Source organism: Lactuca sativa, chromosome 7 (assembly GCF_002870075.4).
Source record: "Lactuca sativa cultivar Salinas chromosome 7, Lsat_Salinas_v11, whole genome shotgun sequence".
NCBI lineage: Eukaryota > Viridiplantae > Streptophyta > Magnoliopsida > Asterales > Asteraceae > Lactuca > Lactuca sativa.
In genome coordinates this window covers 61,343,984-61,359,598 of record NC_056629.2, presented here as the reverse complement: position 1 = coordinate 61,359,598, position 15,615 = coordinate 61,343,984, and positions in this window count along the sequence as shown.

Below are 15,615 nucleotides of genomic sequence, written 5' to 3'. Positions count from 1 at the left end.
TAGACAAACATAGTATGCATACTTGGTGTATGGCATGACTAGTGTTTAGAAATCATAGTGTACATGCTTGGAGCATGGGACAACTATTGTTTTAAATTTAAGAATAAAGTTGATAGCTGAAACAGTATACAATGAATAATGTGTAATCATATGGTGATAAATAAAAGGTGTTTTATTTATGTTCATAGGTTTTGATACCAAATTGGATCCAATTATTATTGTGTTTCACTTTGCATGTTTTGACTTCCCGAATAAACTAGGTTATTCTTCCGGAATGACTAAGTTATTCAAACCATCCACAGTCGGTCATATGTTGGAAGTAGATATGAATTAAGACTGTCATAGGTTGGCTTGTAGAGGTCTAAGGTGTTGGACAAAGGGCTACAACACTCATGAGTGCTCATAAGTTATGAGTATTGGATTCAACCCGCGCTCATTGGAATCACTTCATGGATTTTATCACGAGTGATCATGAGACGATAATATCTTATATTCTTCAAACCTAGAGATATGAGTTGGTTGTACATTGATTGCACGAAAACGCATTCGGTAACTCGGTGTTATAAAACGTGCCTTTGTGTATGATTCAATGAGTAGTAGAACAAGCCATATGAGTCAAAGTTTATCCATTCCTTTTACCTTCGGGATAAAAGCGATATCTGTGGGCCCATCGATGATTTGATGATGACAAATGGAAGTGCTCAGTCGGGCCAGGACTGATTTGATTTGTTCAATTAGTCAGTCGTCATAAATAGGAAATCGGGAAACAACAAATGGACAGAGAGAATGATTATAATCCATGTCTCAGTCCATATGATATCTAGAATGGAGGAATATATGATCCCTTATCTAATGGACAAGTTCGTTGACAAAGATCAAGAGTTCGACAGCGGCTTTAAGAGCTACGATTGCCAGTTAGGTTTTGAAGTCATACTCAATAATAGTTTTAGACTTATCCAAGTGGGAGACTGTTGGATTAATGTCTAAGTCCATAACTATATTTGGTATGTACTTGACCCGACCCGACATGGTCCATTTGGGTTGCACTTCACCGACACAATTTATATGGATAGTCTTTTGAGAATAGTATATCTATGGTTTATATTAATATATTATAAGTTCTAATATATTAATATATAATCATATTATTTAATTAGTATTGATCAAGACTTAATTTAGAATTAATTATGTGATCAAAATGAACTAATTAAATATGGACTCTTATATATATGGAATGGGCCAAGTTCATTTAGGTTGGGCTAAACTTTCATGGATAGTCCATGGAGTGTTTAACCCATGGATCATATGAAATGAAAGGTCATGGGTTTAACCCTAGTCTCCATACTATATAAAGATGTCATTGGTTGGTCAAATTGGCACTAGTGTGGTTACACTAAGAGGGCTAGCCGATTTCACTAGATAGAACCAAGTATTCATATTCTCTAAAGTCTTCCAAGGTGTTTTGGTGATTTGTGATTCCACTTGAGGCTTCCACACTATTGGGGCTAAGCTCTTAAAGCTTGAAGACATCAAGCTACATCAAAAGGTATGTCATCTAACTAGTACTTTGTAATATAAGAAGTTCATATTATGCTAGTTAGTATTTAAGCCTTGGAAAGTTCTTATTTGCATGTATAATAGAGAAAACATAGATCCAAGGTTTATAGGGTTGCATGTACACCATAGGAGTGTTAGAATGCTCAAATCCCAACAATGTCTACGTTCTAAAGTCAGACTGCCAGAGAGACCGAGCCTTCGATATTATAAAATGTTCCACTAGAACTTGTTACTCGGAACAATTCTATGGTAATGAAGTCTCAATTCAAGGTACACTCCTTGGACACGTCTCGTGCATTAAGGTTTCCAACTCACATGTAGATTTTACAACCATCTCCCATAATGGAAACATTTCCATATTTTCATATGACCATCAATTTTGACCAAGAATCATCTCAATCTTAAACATATCACTGTGATCCCTCTTAGATGATATCATACTTCCAACTGTCCACAAGCAACCAATATTTGGTAAAACCTTAGAATGTTCTTGGCAGTCGTTTAACAATTTTAGTCACATAAAATTCTAATCTTTTTCATACAATGCTCAAGGCTATTGAAAAATTAGAATAAGTGAATTTAATAGCATATATGATCGATCCTATATCTTAACCATATGACACTCAACTCATTATGTCTTATTCAAAGATTCAATATATGTTGATTTTTTTGCTTTAATATTTCCATAAACATTTCAACATGTTATTCATATATGTTTTTACTAAGTTCTATTAAACTATACGATCTAAACCCTTATATTTGAAGTGAAGTGTGAGTGCCCTCTCCCCAAAGTCTACCATAGCGAAACATTTCCCAAGCTTTGCATGTAACGTTCCGAAAATCACAAGGTAAAAAATTTCATTTTCAATACTGTAAACTAGAAAATAGATTTAGGGTGAAAATAACCTTGTTAATTGTGCACTTATTACAAGAAGATGTCAGAGTATATAAAGAGGCAGGATCCTTAGACATATGAAACCCTACAGGCCCATGGGCTAAAACTAGGTTAATGCATATGTACAATATTTACATTCCAATACTCCCCCTCAAGCTGGATCATAAATGTTATACATTCCCAGCTTGTTACAAATTGCAGATATCCGCAAACCAGGTAAAGCTTTGGTAAAGATATCAGCTAGTTGGCTTCCTGTTCGAACATGAGGAGTAGAGATGGTTCCATCTTCTAGCTTTTCACGAGTGAAATGACAATCTACTTCGATATGTTTAGTCCTTTCGTGAAACACGGGATTGTTTGCAATATGGATAGCCGCCTCATTATCACAATATAGGTTCATTGGTTTTGATTGAGCAAACCCAATTTCACCTAACAAATTATGTACCCATATCAGCTCACATGTAGTCTGAGCCATAGCCCTATATTCAGATTCGACACTTGATCGTGAAACGACATTTTGCTTTTTACTTTTCCACGAAACTAGGTTCCCTCCAACAAATAGACAATAACCTGTGGTAGACCGTCTGTTTGTAGGATCTCCATTGTAATCAGCATCTGTGAACCCTTCAATGACATGATGACCATGATTTTGATATAGGATGCCATGACCAGGATCACCCTTTAGGTACTTTAGAATATGAGTAACCACATCCCAATGAGAAGTTCGAGGTGACGACATAAACTGACTTACAACACTCACTGGAAAAGCAATGTCTGGACGTGTAATCGTCAAATAGTTAAGTTTTCCCACAACTCTTCTGTATTTCTCTGGGTTCTCAAGTGAATCTCCATCATCTGCTTTCAATTTCATATTCGGAACCATTGATGACTCACAAGGCTTTGTTTCAATCATCCCAGAATCTCTTAGAATATCCAAGCAATATTTCCGTTGAGACAAATAGATCCCTTTTCGAGTACGAGAGACCTCAATTCCCAAAAAATATTTTAAAGGACCTAGGTCCTTGGTTTGAAATCGAGATGCAAGAAAATCTTTCAGTTTCTTGATTCCAGTTCCATCACTCCCAGTAATCACAATATCATCAACATACACCACTAGCAGAATGCATCCAGAAGAAGATGAAGCAAAGAACACAGAATGATCATAAGAGCTTCTTCGTAAGCCAAACTCTGTTACCACAACATTAAACTGTCCAAACCAAGCCCGAGGGGATTGCTTTAAACCATACAATGATTTACACAACTTACAAACCCTGCTATACTCCCCCTGAGCAACAAACCCAGGTGGTTGCTCCATATAAACTTCCTCATGTAAATCACCATGTAGGAAGGCATTCTTCACATCTAGTTGGTGAAGGGCCCAGTCATAAGTAGCAGCTTATGAAATGAACAAGCGGATGGAAGATACCTTAGCCACATGAGAGAATGTCTCTGAGTAGTCAACCCCATAAGTTTGAGCATATCCTTTAGCAACCAACCGTGCCTTCAGACGAGCCACAGATCCATCCGGGTTGACTTTCACCGTGAATACCCATTTACAACCGATCGCCTTTTTACCTACAGGTAATTCTACCAACTCCCATGTATTATTATGATCAAGAGCATTGATCTCATCAATCATAGCATCCCGCCATCTAGAATGGTTCAAGGCTTCACCAATCGTTTTAGGAACATGTATAGTATCAAGTGTAGCGATCATAGAGCGTGAAGTTGCAGACAGTTTACCATAGGATACGAAAGAGGCTATAGGGTATGTACATGAAAGCTTACCTTTCCTTAGGGCAATAGGAACATCAAGATCAGGTTCCAGTGTATCGGAAGATGATGAATCGCTCATAGCAGGAGTCTCATCGGTACTTGGATCTGCAGAAGAAGATGGTATTGGGTCGGGATTTGACATAGGTCGTTGGCGTCTATATACGTGAATAATTGGTGGCTTAGTATGCTCTTCACGTTGTGTAGAGTTACATGGGCTAGGAGACTCTAGAGCAGGTATGGTATATACCAACAGATCATCAGACACTCTTGGGTTGGAACAATTGGTCATAGGAAAGAAGGGTATATTTTCATGAAATGTAACATCTCGAGATACAATGTACCGACTGAGTGTAGGAGAGAAACACTTGTAGCCTTTCTGAAGTCTAGAGTAAGCAAGAAAGACACATTTCAAGGACTTCAAATCCAACTTGGTTAGGTGTGGTCGGGTATCACGAACAAAACACGTACTACCGAAGATCTTTGGTTCGACAGGAAACAATCACTTTGTAGGAAATAGAACCGAGAGTGGACTCATACCATCCAAGACAACAGAAGGCATTCTATTAATGAGAAAACAAGCAGTAGAAAGTGCATCAGCCCAATAAGTTTTAGGAACAAACATGTGAAATAGAAGAGCCCGAGCCACCTCTAAAAGATGACGATTTTTTCGTTCTGCAACCCCATTTTGGGCTAGTGTGTCAACACAGGAAGACTCATGAAGAATACCATTTTGAAGCATGTAAGACTGAAATGTTTGAGAAAAATATTCTTTTGCGTTATCACTACGAAGGGTTTAAATGGTGGTTTTAAATTGTGTTTTAATCTCAGCATAGAATGAACAAAAATGTGTAAACACTTCAGATCGATTTTTCATAAAATAAAGCCAAGTAGTACGTGAATAATCATCAACAAACGTAACCAAATATTTAAACCCAGGTTTTGAAGTAGCAGGGCATGGTCCCCAAACATCAAAATGGACTAACTCAAATAGGGATGAAACCCACTTATTGACTCTTGGACTTAAATGAATACGTTGGTGTTTAGCAAACTGACAAGACTCACACTGTAAAGACGTTAAATAAGAAAACTCAGGACACAACTTCTTTAGATTCTGCAGAGACGGATGACCTAATTGACAATGAACTTCAAAAGGGGATGAAGTGGATGACGCCAAAGAGTAAGGTGTTGGATGTTCGAATATGTATAGGCCATCAGATTCCCGTCCTCTACCAATAATCTTCTTCGTCGACAGATCCTGAAAGACACAATAATCAGGAAAGAATGAGACACAACACTTTAAGGCACGGGTAATTTTGCTGACTGATAACAAATTGAACGAGAAATTTGGTAGACTCAATACAGAGGATAAGGAAACAGATGGCGTAAGTTCAATAGTGCCAGAACCAAGAACATGTGGGGTAGACCCATCAGCGATTGTGACATGAGATGAAGATGTGTGTTTATCAAGACTAGAGAAGAGGGTAGGATTACATGTCATGTGATCTGAGGCACCTGAATCAATTACCCATTTTGAGGCAGGAGATAATAGGCATGTATTAGGGTTACCTTTTTCAGCAAATGCAGCAGTTGGACCAGTGGAGTTCTCAGTCTTTAAAAGGCGTGCATATTCTTCTGCGGGTATGGTAATAGTGTTGTCTGATGCAGAAGCAACATGTGCTGTGAGCTTTTCTGATTTCTAGACAAGAGCTTCTTACAAGTGCGTTTGGTGTGACCAAAATCATGACAATAATAACACTCAACGTCATCAGAAGTGGAGATAGCAACCCGTGATTCTGTAGTTCGGTCACTATGACCACCTCTAGAACCCCCTCTGTGACCCCCACGAGATCCTCCTCGGGAGCCACCATGAAATCCTACTCGACTAACCAAAGCACTATTATGATCAGAAGGTTGTGGAGACTGAATATTCTCATTTCGAAGAACACGAGCAAATGTTTCTTGAAGGGAACGAATGCCGGATTCATTCAAAAACTGAGATCTGATAGAGTCGAATTCTGGTCGCAAACCAGTCAAGAAACTGGTTACAGCCACTTGTTCTCTCCGAGTCTGCATAGCTTGGACATCAGCACTCAAGGGAAGAAGAGAGTTGACCTCCTCATATACTTTCTTAAATTCCATGACATAAGTGGTGAGTGATCGATCTTGTTGTTCCCCTCGATGAAAGGACTTACAAACACTATAGATTCGTGAGATGTTGCTTTGTCCAGAATATAAGAAGTTAAGATAGTCCATAAGTTCTTTCACATATTCACAGTGGCTAACCAGAGAAGAGACAAAAGGCTCGATAGTATTGACAATCTGCAAATACAAACGAGCATCACTTTGTAGCCACAAATCAGAATCATCACCTTTGGGGGGGATCAGATGTCAGATGAGAAGCCATTCCCATGCTTCGGAGGTAGATCCGAATAGTTTTGTTCCACTCAAAGAAATTGGAGCCATTAAGTTTGTTGTCGGTGAGTCTAGCAATTACTGGAAGCAACTCAGGTACTCATGGACCACTGCTACTAGATGATTTGTCTCCTCCGGACATCTTTACGAACTAGAAACAAATAAGAAAAGAGAACGACACTCACCGGATGCCCTAATCAGAAAACGGTGCACTCACAAGGTGCTGGAACACTAAAGAATAGTACCGATGAACAGTACCGGAATAGTGCTCGATGAACAGTACTCTCAATGCAAAAAACCCTCCAACCCTAAACCTCGCTCTGATACCATGTAAACTAGAAAATAGATTTAAGGTGAAAATAACCTTGTTAATTGTGCACTTATTACAATAAGATGTCAGAGTATATAAAGAGGCAGGATCCCTAGACATATGAAACCCTACGGGCCCATGGGCTAAAACTAGGTTAATGCATATGTACAATATTTACATTCCAATAAATACAATCAAAACACCCATTTATCTTTTACTCAAGCATTTATAAGTAGTTTATAATAAAATAGTTATCAGAGTACAACCCCAAAATCACAAAGTTGCAGAAAAACATGGGTGTATGCGCTGCGATCAAGCCGAGCCCTTCCCTTTTGAACCGAAAGTACCTGAAACCATAAACAAACTTAAAGCACAATCTTAGTGAGTTCCCCTAAATACCACATACCATACATACAATTTCCATGGGCTACCCCTGTGGTCTTTTCCCTAAAATGCCATGGGCTACCCCCATGGTCTGATATTAAGGGTGGCAAATCAGGCAATCGTGTTGTGTTTTTGTCTGACACGACACGACACAACACAACAATGTTTTATGCAACACGAACACGACACGACACGGTGTCGTGTTTTTCTAACTAACACGAAAACGAACCAATTAAAAAACGATAAACACGACATGACACGACAAAAATAACATAATATAATAATTAGTTTATTTAATTAATATTTAATCATACATAACACGACAAACACGACAAATGAATGCCAAATCGTGTCAATTTCGTGTCGAATTTTGAACACGAACACGACATCGTGTTTTTTAAACTTGACACGAACACGACACGAGCATGAATTCGGATTTCAATTTCGTCCCAATTTCATTTCGTGTCGTGTATTTTTGTCGTGTCATGTCAACAATTTCCACCCCTATCTGATATCCAAGTGTCATGGGCTACATCCATGGTCTTCTATGCAATTGCCATGGGCTACCCCCATGGTCTTCCATGCAAGTGTCGCGGGCTACCTCTGAGGTCTTTTAGACAAGCAACACATAGACAACTATCCTTCCACATGACAAGTAATGGGTCGGCATTGGTGCCTTCGACCCATGGATATAGTGCGAAGACTCACATCTGAATCCAAGCGATAGTTGAGTAGGTCCCGACTCCAAATATCAGCTCAACCTGCCAACTACTCATCAAACAGTGACCAATCCTTAGATACAACTCAAAATACCTCAAATACCCCTTAGTTCAAACTTGGTCAAAGTCAAAAGTCCATGTTGACTCCAACACGTCGTATCTCACCTTGGCCACGACGTGCTCCTCCTGCATCCAAACAGTCGGGAAAATCCCAACTAGCACGCCGTGTTGACTTAGAAACACGCTGTGTTTGCCGAAGTTCCAACAACTTAATACATTAAGTCGTTTTCTTTGATTCCAAGAGCTCCAGAGTTCGGATCTCGTCCAAAATGTGATCCAGAAGGTTAAAGTTTTCAACTTTATCCATTGGGACTACCCTAAAAGGTCCAAAACCCAATCCATAAACCTTATTAAGGCAAGGGTTTAACCAATAAGCACTTAATCCTTAAAGTCCGAAGTTTATCCTTTCCAGAAGTGATTCTAACACCAAAACCATCCCAAAGGTTGGTGCTTTATAAACATACATGTCCAATCCATGTCTTGTACCCATATTATATCAAAATGAGGATTTGTGACATAATCTCTATGCATGACATCAAGACTTGATTATAATCCAGATCCATGACACTACTAGATCACCTTGACCTGGAGATTCATAAAGTTGTAAACTTTATGGGGTCTAACCATTCCAACATTCAAGGAAAATAAACTAAAGGGACAAAACTCAAGATCTAACAACTTGGAATGATAAAAATCGAGTCTTGGACACTTACAACGGTCCAGAAGAGTGCCAAACTGAAAAATGGGGGCTTGCTTGCTTGATCTTTGCTTCCTTCCTCCACCTTCTTCCGTCTTTAGCTTCAAAAAGCACCAAACTGGCTCAAAAATGGGGGAAAGATGATTAGGGTTGCACGGAACGATTTGGGGGAATGGAGGCTGATCTAGAGGCTAGCTCGTGGGAGTTAAGGAGCTTATATAGGGTGCAACACCCTAAAAATTAGGGTTTTCTCCACCAGTCGCCACCACGTCGTGGTGGTCCATTAAACTTCGCGGCCTAAAGGCTTATCTCCACGCCGTGGTGAGGCTTCACCGCACAGTGGCCAAAAGGAATCATGCACAATTTGGAATTAATTGCATTGAAATTTGCATCCTTGAGACATAGTTTCCTATGAAAATATTGTCACCATACAATATCAACAAAATCATGCTCCCACTAGCTTTGACATGTAACTGGACTTCCATAAGTCATGACTCTTTAACTTTCTTATATTTTAAACTATTTTTTTCAACTAAAATCAATTTTTTAATTAAATAATTGTATTTTTTTCATTTATTCTGATTTTGTAATTTTAGCATATTTACCGGTAATTTTTTTCAGTTGTAAACAATATTTTCTCCAGAAAAATCCTTAAATTTTGACATTTTTTCCAAAAAAAACCTTCAATTTTTTGTCAGATTTTTCTCAAATGTGAAGGTTTTTTTGGCTTTTCCAAAAAAAATTAATTGTTTTTTGAAAAAAATATTTAAAATTAAAAGGTAAATATGTCAAATGGGTCAAAAGAGTTGTGTTTTTCTGTTGTAATCTTTCGTCACCGGATATCAGAAACTCGTCGCATCATTGCGTACATATTTTCATTTGACGAATTAAGAGGGTGTTTGGCTTAGCTTTTTAAATTCCAAAAGTTATTTTTGGAAAAGTTACAAAAAGTCAGGATTTCCTGACTTTTCAAAAAAGTTCTTTTTGCTTATGTAAAAACTTCAAAAGAAACCATTTTGCCAAACATCTTTTGCTTTATTTTCTTTTTCAAAAAGTACTTTTGGCTTTGAAAAGCCAAGCCAAACACCCCCTAATTCCCCCCTCTAAATCGGTATGTCGTCGGAGATCAAGGTCGAAGACAATACAGATAATGCTGCTGCCGGAAAGGCACTCGATTAGCTGGAAAAAGCGCTCTTCTTTCCATTTTATGTGATTCATTGTTTGCTGTGCAGAAGCTTCCTTCCTGCACCTGCATGCGCGCTTCCCTAGAAGGAGGCACACATTGTAACAATTCATCGCGATGGCTGCCTTTGGCTCTACTCGTACCTCCTTTAGATAAAGCCCCCCTGCTCCTAATGTAGAGCTAGAACTACTGCTACCGTGGAATCCGCAGTCACACATAAGTATCTCGCCTTCCAAAAAAAGCAGCTGCTAATTAGCACTAATGCTAATGGGGACCAGCCCCCAACAAAGGGAGAGGGCAATCCTTCCCAAGTAATGCATAAGCAAGACAGTCGACTGCTCCCTGAGATGACTCTCTGCCGAGGCAACATTGGAACCTTCAGGCTGGGGCATAGGTGTAAAGACCCTGTATTTGTGTTTTTTGAAGAGCAGAGAAAGCGAACTTCTTTTGAATCTGAGAGAGCTGCTCTTCCGACTGCTCGTATTCATCCCTTCCCCATGAGGGCAATCAGCCCCTTGCTTTCATTTGAATATTGGCCCTCGCGCATCACGGCTAGATTTGAGTCACTCATAGCTAGGGCTTTCTATTTCATCAGGACGGCTTCTCCTCTACTGAGCTCATCGCCCATTTCTATCAGCTTCCGCTACTTGTCTGATGAGGTTTTACGGAGGCTCCTTTGACCGATCTGAGGCTTTACCTCACCCTATCTCGCTTACTCGTTGTGGTTTACCACGTTTCATCGTAAGATGATGAGGGGTCGCTCCTGGAGTTGCTAGTGAGTCCGAGTGAAAGAGTCAACTGCTTGCCCCTTGCGCTTTACCGGTTTGGAATGAGAGCCTTCATGTCAGCCTTCTCACCCATGGAATCCCTCTTATCTTATAGTTCTCTATCTTTCGAGACTGTAACTCTCTCTCCTGCGCTAGTTAATCATATGTCATCTTTAGAGTGCAGCAGGGACACCTTCATAGACTGAGACCGTGGAAGCTCCGTTAGCACCTTAAGGCTGTCTTTATCTTGAGAACCCTCGGGAATATTCAGAGACTCGGCTAAGAAAAAGAAAAGATAAAACTAAAGTCATTTTGAAACACAAAACATATGCCCTAGCACTAATGACTCTCTTTGGAAAGAAAGGAAAGCAGGGAACAAGTCTTTCCTTTCCACTGGTTCTTGAAAGCTCTCAATCCCCGCGATTGTTGCTAGAATGAATAGCCAAATCAAGGGAATGAATCAAAGTTTTTTCCCAGCATACCAAAATGAACCAAAATGGAATTGGCTATTGAACAGCCAAACAACGCCCTTACGAGGTTGGTGGTTGTCGAGGCCAACACAAATAATAACCCTAAATATTACACACTAAAATAGTGTATAGTGGTAAAGGGATCGAATCCACGGAGATTGGTTCAATTTATAACTCTATGAAAAATCTCTTTGTAAAAATACTTGTAAAATGACAATAAAAATAAAATGGGGGGTTTTGTTGTTTTGAAATACTTGAAACAAACTAGAATTAACTATGATTTAAATAGACAAATGCAACAAAAATAAGAGTTTGATGTAAAATCAATGAGGGAAAAATGGTTGACTTAAAGTTTCCTCACTTTGACTTTTGATGAACATATCATTAGAATCCAATGGTGCAATACTTTGATTTAAATCCTTAATTTGGCTATAGTAATCCAAGGAGCTTGAGATTACCTAGACTTTTCTTAATTGTTGAAATGGCTAGAGAAGCTCACAACAATTTCCTTAGTCAAAGTCACTAATTCCAAATAGCATGTAATTAGTGAAAGTCAACTAGCATTAAGAACCAAAAAGTCACCAAATCCAAGAGGGGTCAAATGCTTTCACCACCATGTTGGAGAAAATGTTTTTATGATTGTGTGAAGCAAAAACAACACAAAAATCATTTGTTGCTTGCTAATTTGAGGATCCTTTACTTAATCAAGAAATTAGCCAACTAATCACCACAAATACATTTAAACTCATGAACTAAAACATACAAGTAGTGATAAGATGTTAAAACACAAAACATTCCCATAAAGATTTAAGAACATGTTCATGGATTCTTCAACATTCAACAAAAGTTCAAAGGATTAACCAAAAGTCAACCAAGATTAGTTTAGCCAAGCATGGCTAAACACAAAGAAACAAAGTTAGAGAAATTTGTACCAAACATTAAGCAAGAATCAAGAGGTAAAAATATGATGTTCTTCAAGGGTTCTTGGCCTTCAAAAGTCTCCAAAACTCCAGAGAGAATCTCCAAAAATCGGATGTCCAAGAGTCTCCAAAAGATGGGCACCAACCTTGAATAAATGTTGGACTTATTGGATCCTTAGCAATTCATGCCAGGATTGGTCGTTGGGGGTCTCTAGAAAGTCCGTTTTATAAAATTTCTGAGAGATCAAAAGGGGCGCGGATGCTTTATTTATCACCGGGCAGAGATGAATACTATATGGTAGCGGCAGGAAATTCTTTGGCCTTGAATCAGGGTATTCAGGAAGAACAGGTTGTTCCAGCTCGATATCGTCAAGAATTCCTGACTATTGCATGGGAACAGGTTCATCTTCGAAGTATTTTTTCCTTCCAATATTTTTCTATTGGAGCTTCCCTCATTCCTTTTATCGAGCATAATGATGCGAATCGGGCTTTAATGAGTTCTAACAAATAGCCTTCCAAATGGATTTCCGAAATTACCCCTGCAGAGCCTTGCGCGACCCGCGTGCTGCTGCGTGGGTGGGTTGCGCAGGTGGTGCCTGACATGGGCTTCTTTGAGATTTTGGGCCTCCAAAGCATATCCCACTAGCCCAGATCGAATCCAATCACCTCCTAGCCCATTTTCTTCAAGTTTTTCTTCATTTTAAGCCCAATTTGACCTCTCCAAATCCTCCAAAGCTCGTGCACTCACCCAATTAACAATCTACGCACGCTTGAATATTCCCCCGCATCTTGCAAATTTAAAGTTTATTTCTCTCCAAGCCTTCAAATAATCATCAAGATCACTCCATGCATCATCTCCACTACCCATCAAGCCCAAAATCCTCGACGTCCTCTTATTCCAATTGCTTTCCATACGTCCCGAACATTCCCTCTCCACTAGTCTCCATGAAATCTGCAACAAAGCTCACAAAACTGGAAAGTACTCGAAATTGGCCATAAAATAACAAAAAGGAAAATATGCATGGAAATTATCTAAATTATGAATGAAATATGTTAAAATAAACTATAAAAAGAAGTAAATAAAATGAACTATCAGAGGTAGTGATGAGTTTCACGCGCTCTAAGCCCGGCCCGCGTGCGGTTAGGAAGATTGGCCGCAATCTGAGCTGTACCACCCACCCTACCCTACCACCTATAGGCGTCCGTCCGTCCTACAGCCGCCCGAAAAGGAACTCCCTTTTCAGGGATCTCTTGCCGGTGGGTAGAACCAAGACTCATTTTAGCCAGGAGCTTACTTTCACTACTTACCAATATCAAGCTACTTTCCTTTAGTAGATCTGTCATCCCCCTCATTATAGTCCTCCAAGTGATTTTCTATTCTCGGAACATGGGTGAAGGTGATCTCCCTAAAGCGCTTGATCAGGTCAATGGCGCGCTCCTGTCCCTTTCCCGCGAGGATGGCTCCCCCCTTGGGCTAACTCAATGACCCCACCCACCAGAAACATCCATTTGCCTACTTCTACTCTGGCTGGGGGTAACAGTCTTTTTGAGAACCAAGTGGCCCTTGAGGAAGACCTTCAGAAAGTCTCAGTCCCAATTCGTTCTCGAGAGTCCCTGAAGCAAGGAAGCGTTATTTGAAGATCAAATTTCCACAAGATTGAGATAGATATGTTTGAATTTCAATAAAAAAAAGTAATGAAATAAGACCTCGTCATGTTCATCCTTACTAGCATCCCATAAAAAAAAGATTTTATTTTTTGTATTTTTATGGTCTGGATTTTTTTAATCCACCTTTCTCAAGGTTGAGCTTGTTTAATTGAAGCTAATGTTATGCTGCCCTTCCCTTGTTCAAGAGAAAGCGAGGACTTTCTTTTAGCTACCGGCCCAAACAAAAGAGATTAGCCTCTTGATCGATCGATTGATTGGATCGAAGTACGAAGGGCTTGATTGAAGTGTGAGATCAGCCCAAGACTAAGGCCGAACAACTAGCTGTTGCAGGATTGGACATCTATCTATCTCACCATGCTCCCCTACTCCTATAAAGGCCGGCAGAAGGAAAGCTCGTTACCGCAGCGCTCGTTCACCCCTTCGGCTTCTTCCATTCAAGTAGTTTTTTTCTTATTGGCAAATAGCGTCTTGAAGTGAAGCGAAGGCATTATTGAAGGAAAGAGATGGCGGGTCGGTCAAGTGCATTCGCTATTCGATTCCATCCTCGATCCCACCAAATTTAGATTCAAAAGTTTGTATCTCTTCTTTACTTTTAAGTGAGAAGGGGGTGACTTCTCTATGTCGCCGTCTCATCAATGAGCGTAGATTGATAGAGATGGCTTTTGTGCCGGTCAATCTGTATCCCATTCTTCAGGTATAGTTTTCTTTAATCACAGATCGACAGTCCTTTCTCCCCCTTTCATCATAAGGCGTGGTCTAACTCTGAACCATTCCTGTGTTTAGGTCCCTACTAAGCATAATTCGTAAACTATGCAATGGCTATTTGAAAACTTTTTAAAAAGTTTCTCGCAAAGCAAAAAAAATTGAAAACGACCTTACGAGGTAATGCTGAGTTAAACTACTCGTGTTAGCATGGAAGTCAGCCCGCTGATTCCATTCTGCTACTAGGGTTCCAAACCTTCCCCTTAGCTCTATAAAGACCTTTCCAACTCAAGAGATGCTATAGCTATTGTTAGTTGGTCTTTCTAAGTCGGAAAGAGGGCTTTGGGCAAAGAGCAACTCGAAAGTACTTGACTTCAGTCCCAGTACTGAAAGACATGACTTCAGAAGTGGATTTCGGAAGGAAAGACTTCGTTTACTTCCTGCAAATTGCTTATGTAAGAACTAGTAGAAAGAAAGTAACTTTGAACTAAATTAGGCAGCATTGATAAACCGTTGAATGAGAATGCTTGAGTGGGAATCGTCTTAGCAACTGGCTATAGACATGACTAAAAGCCGTCGGGAGAGGAGAGACAATCTTTCATGAAACAGGGACGAGCGAGTGAGAGATTGGGAAAAAAAGAGGAAGGGATTTGATAAGAAAGAGTTTGGGGGTGTCCCGCTTAGTTAACAAACATCGAGTTTAAATTAAAGTCGAGGCAGCATGGATACGAGACTCTTTAAGTGAAGTTTGGAAAGCCCATACCCATTCTTCTGGATCTGCATTAGTCCTATTCCGGGTGCAAAGCCTCTTCAATAAAGACCTCTTTCTTTCTTCTCGAGCCTACAACAATAGCTTACGCTTACCAAGCCTCAAAATAGGGCTACAGCAAGCAAAGCAAGCTTTCCCCCTTCGTTTGTTGTGGGTTGCGCCTCAACGCAGGCACTGAATGAATGAAATGAGTGGAGATCTTCCTTCCCCTTTGCTAATTACCAAGAACTTTGTTGCCACTAGTGGCGAAGAATAATTTCACCATAAAAAAAAAAGAACTCGGAGCCTAAAGTAAGTCTACAAGAAGCTGGCAGAGCTTTAGCCAT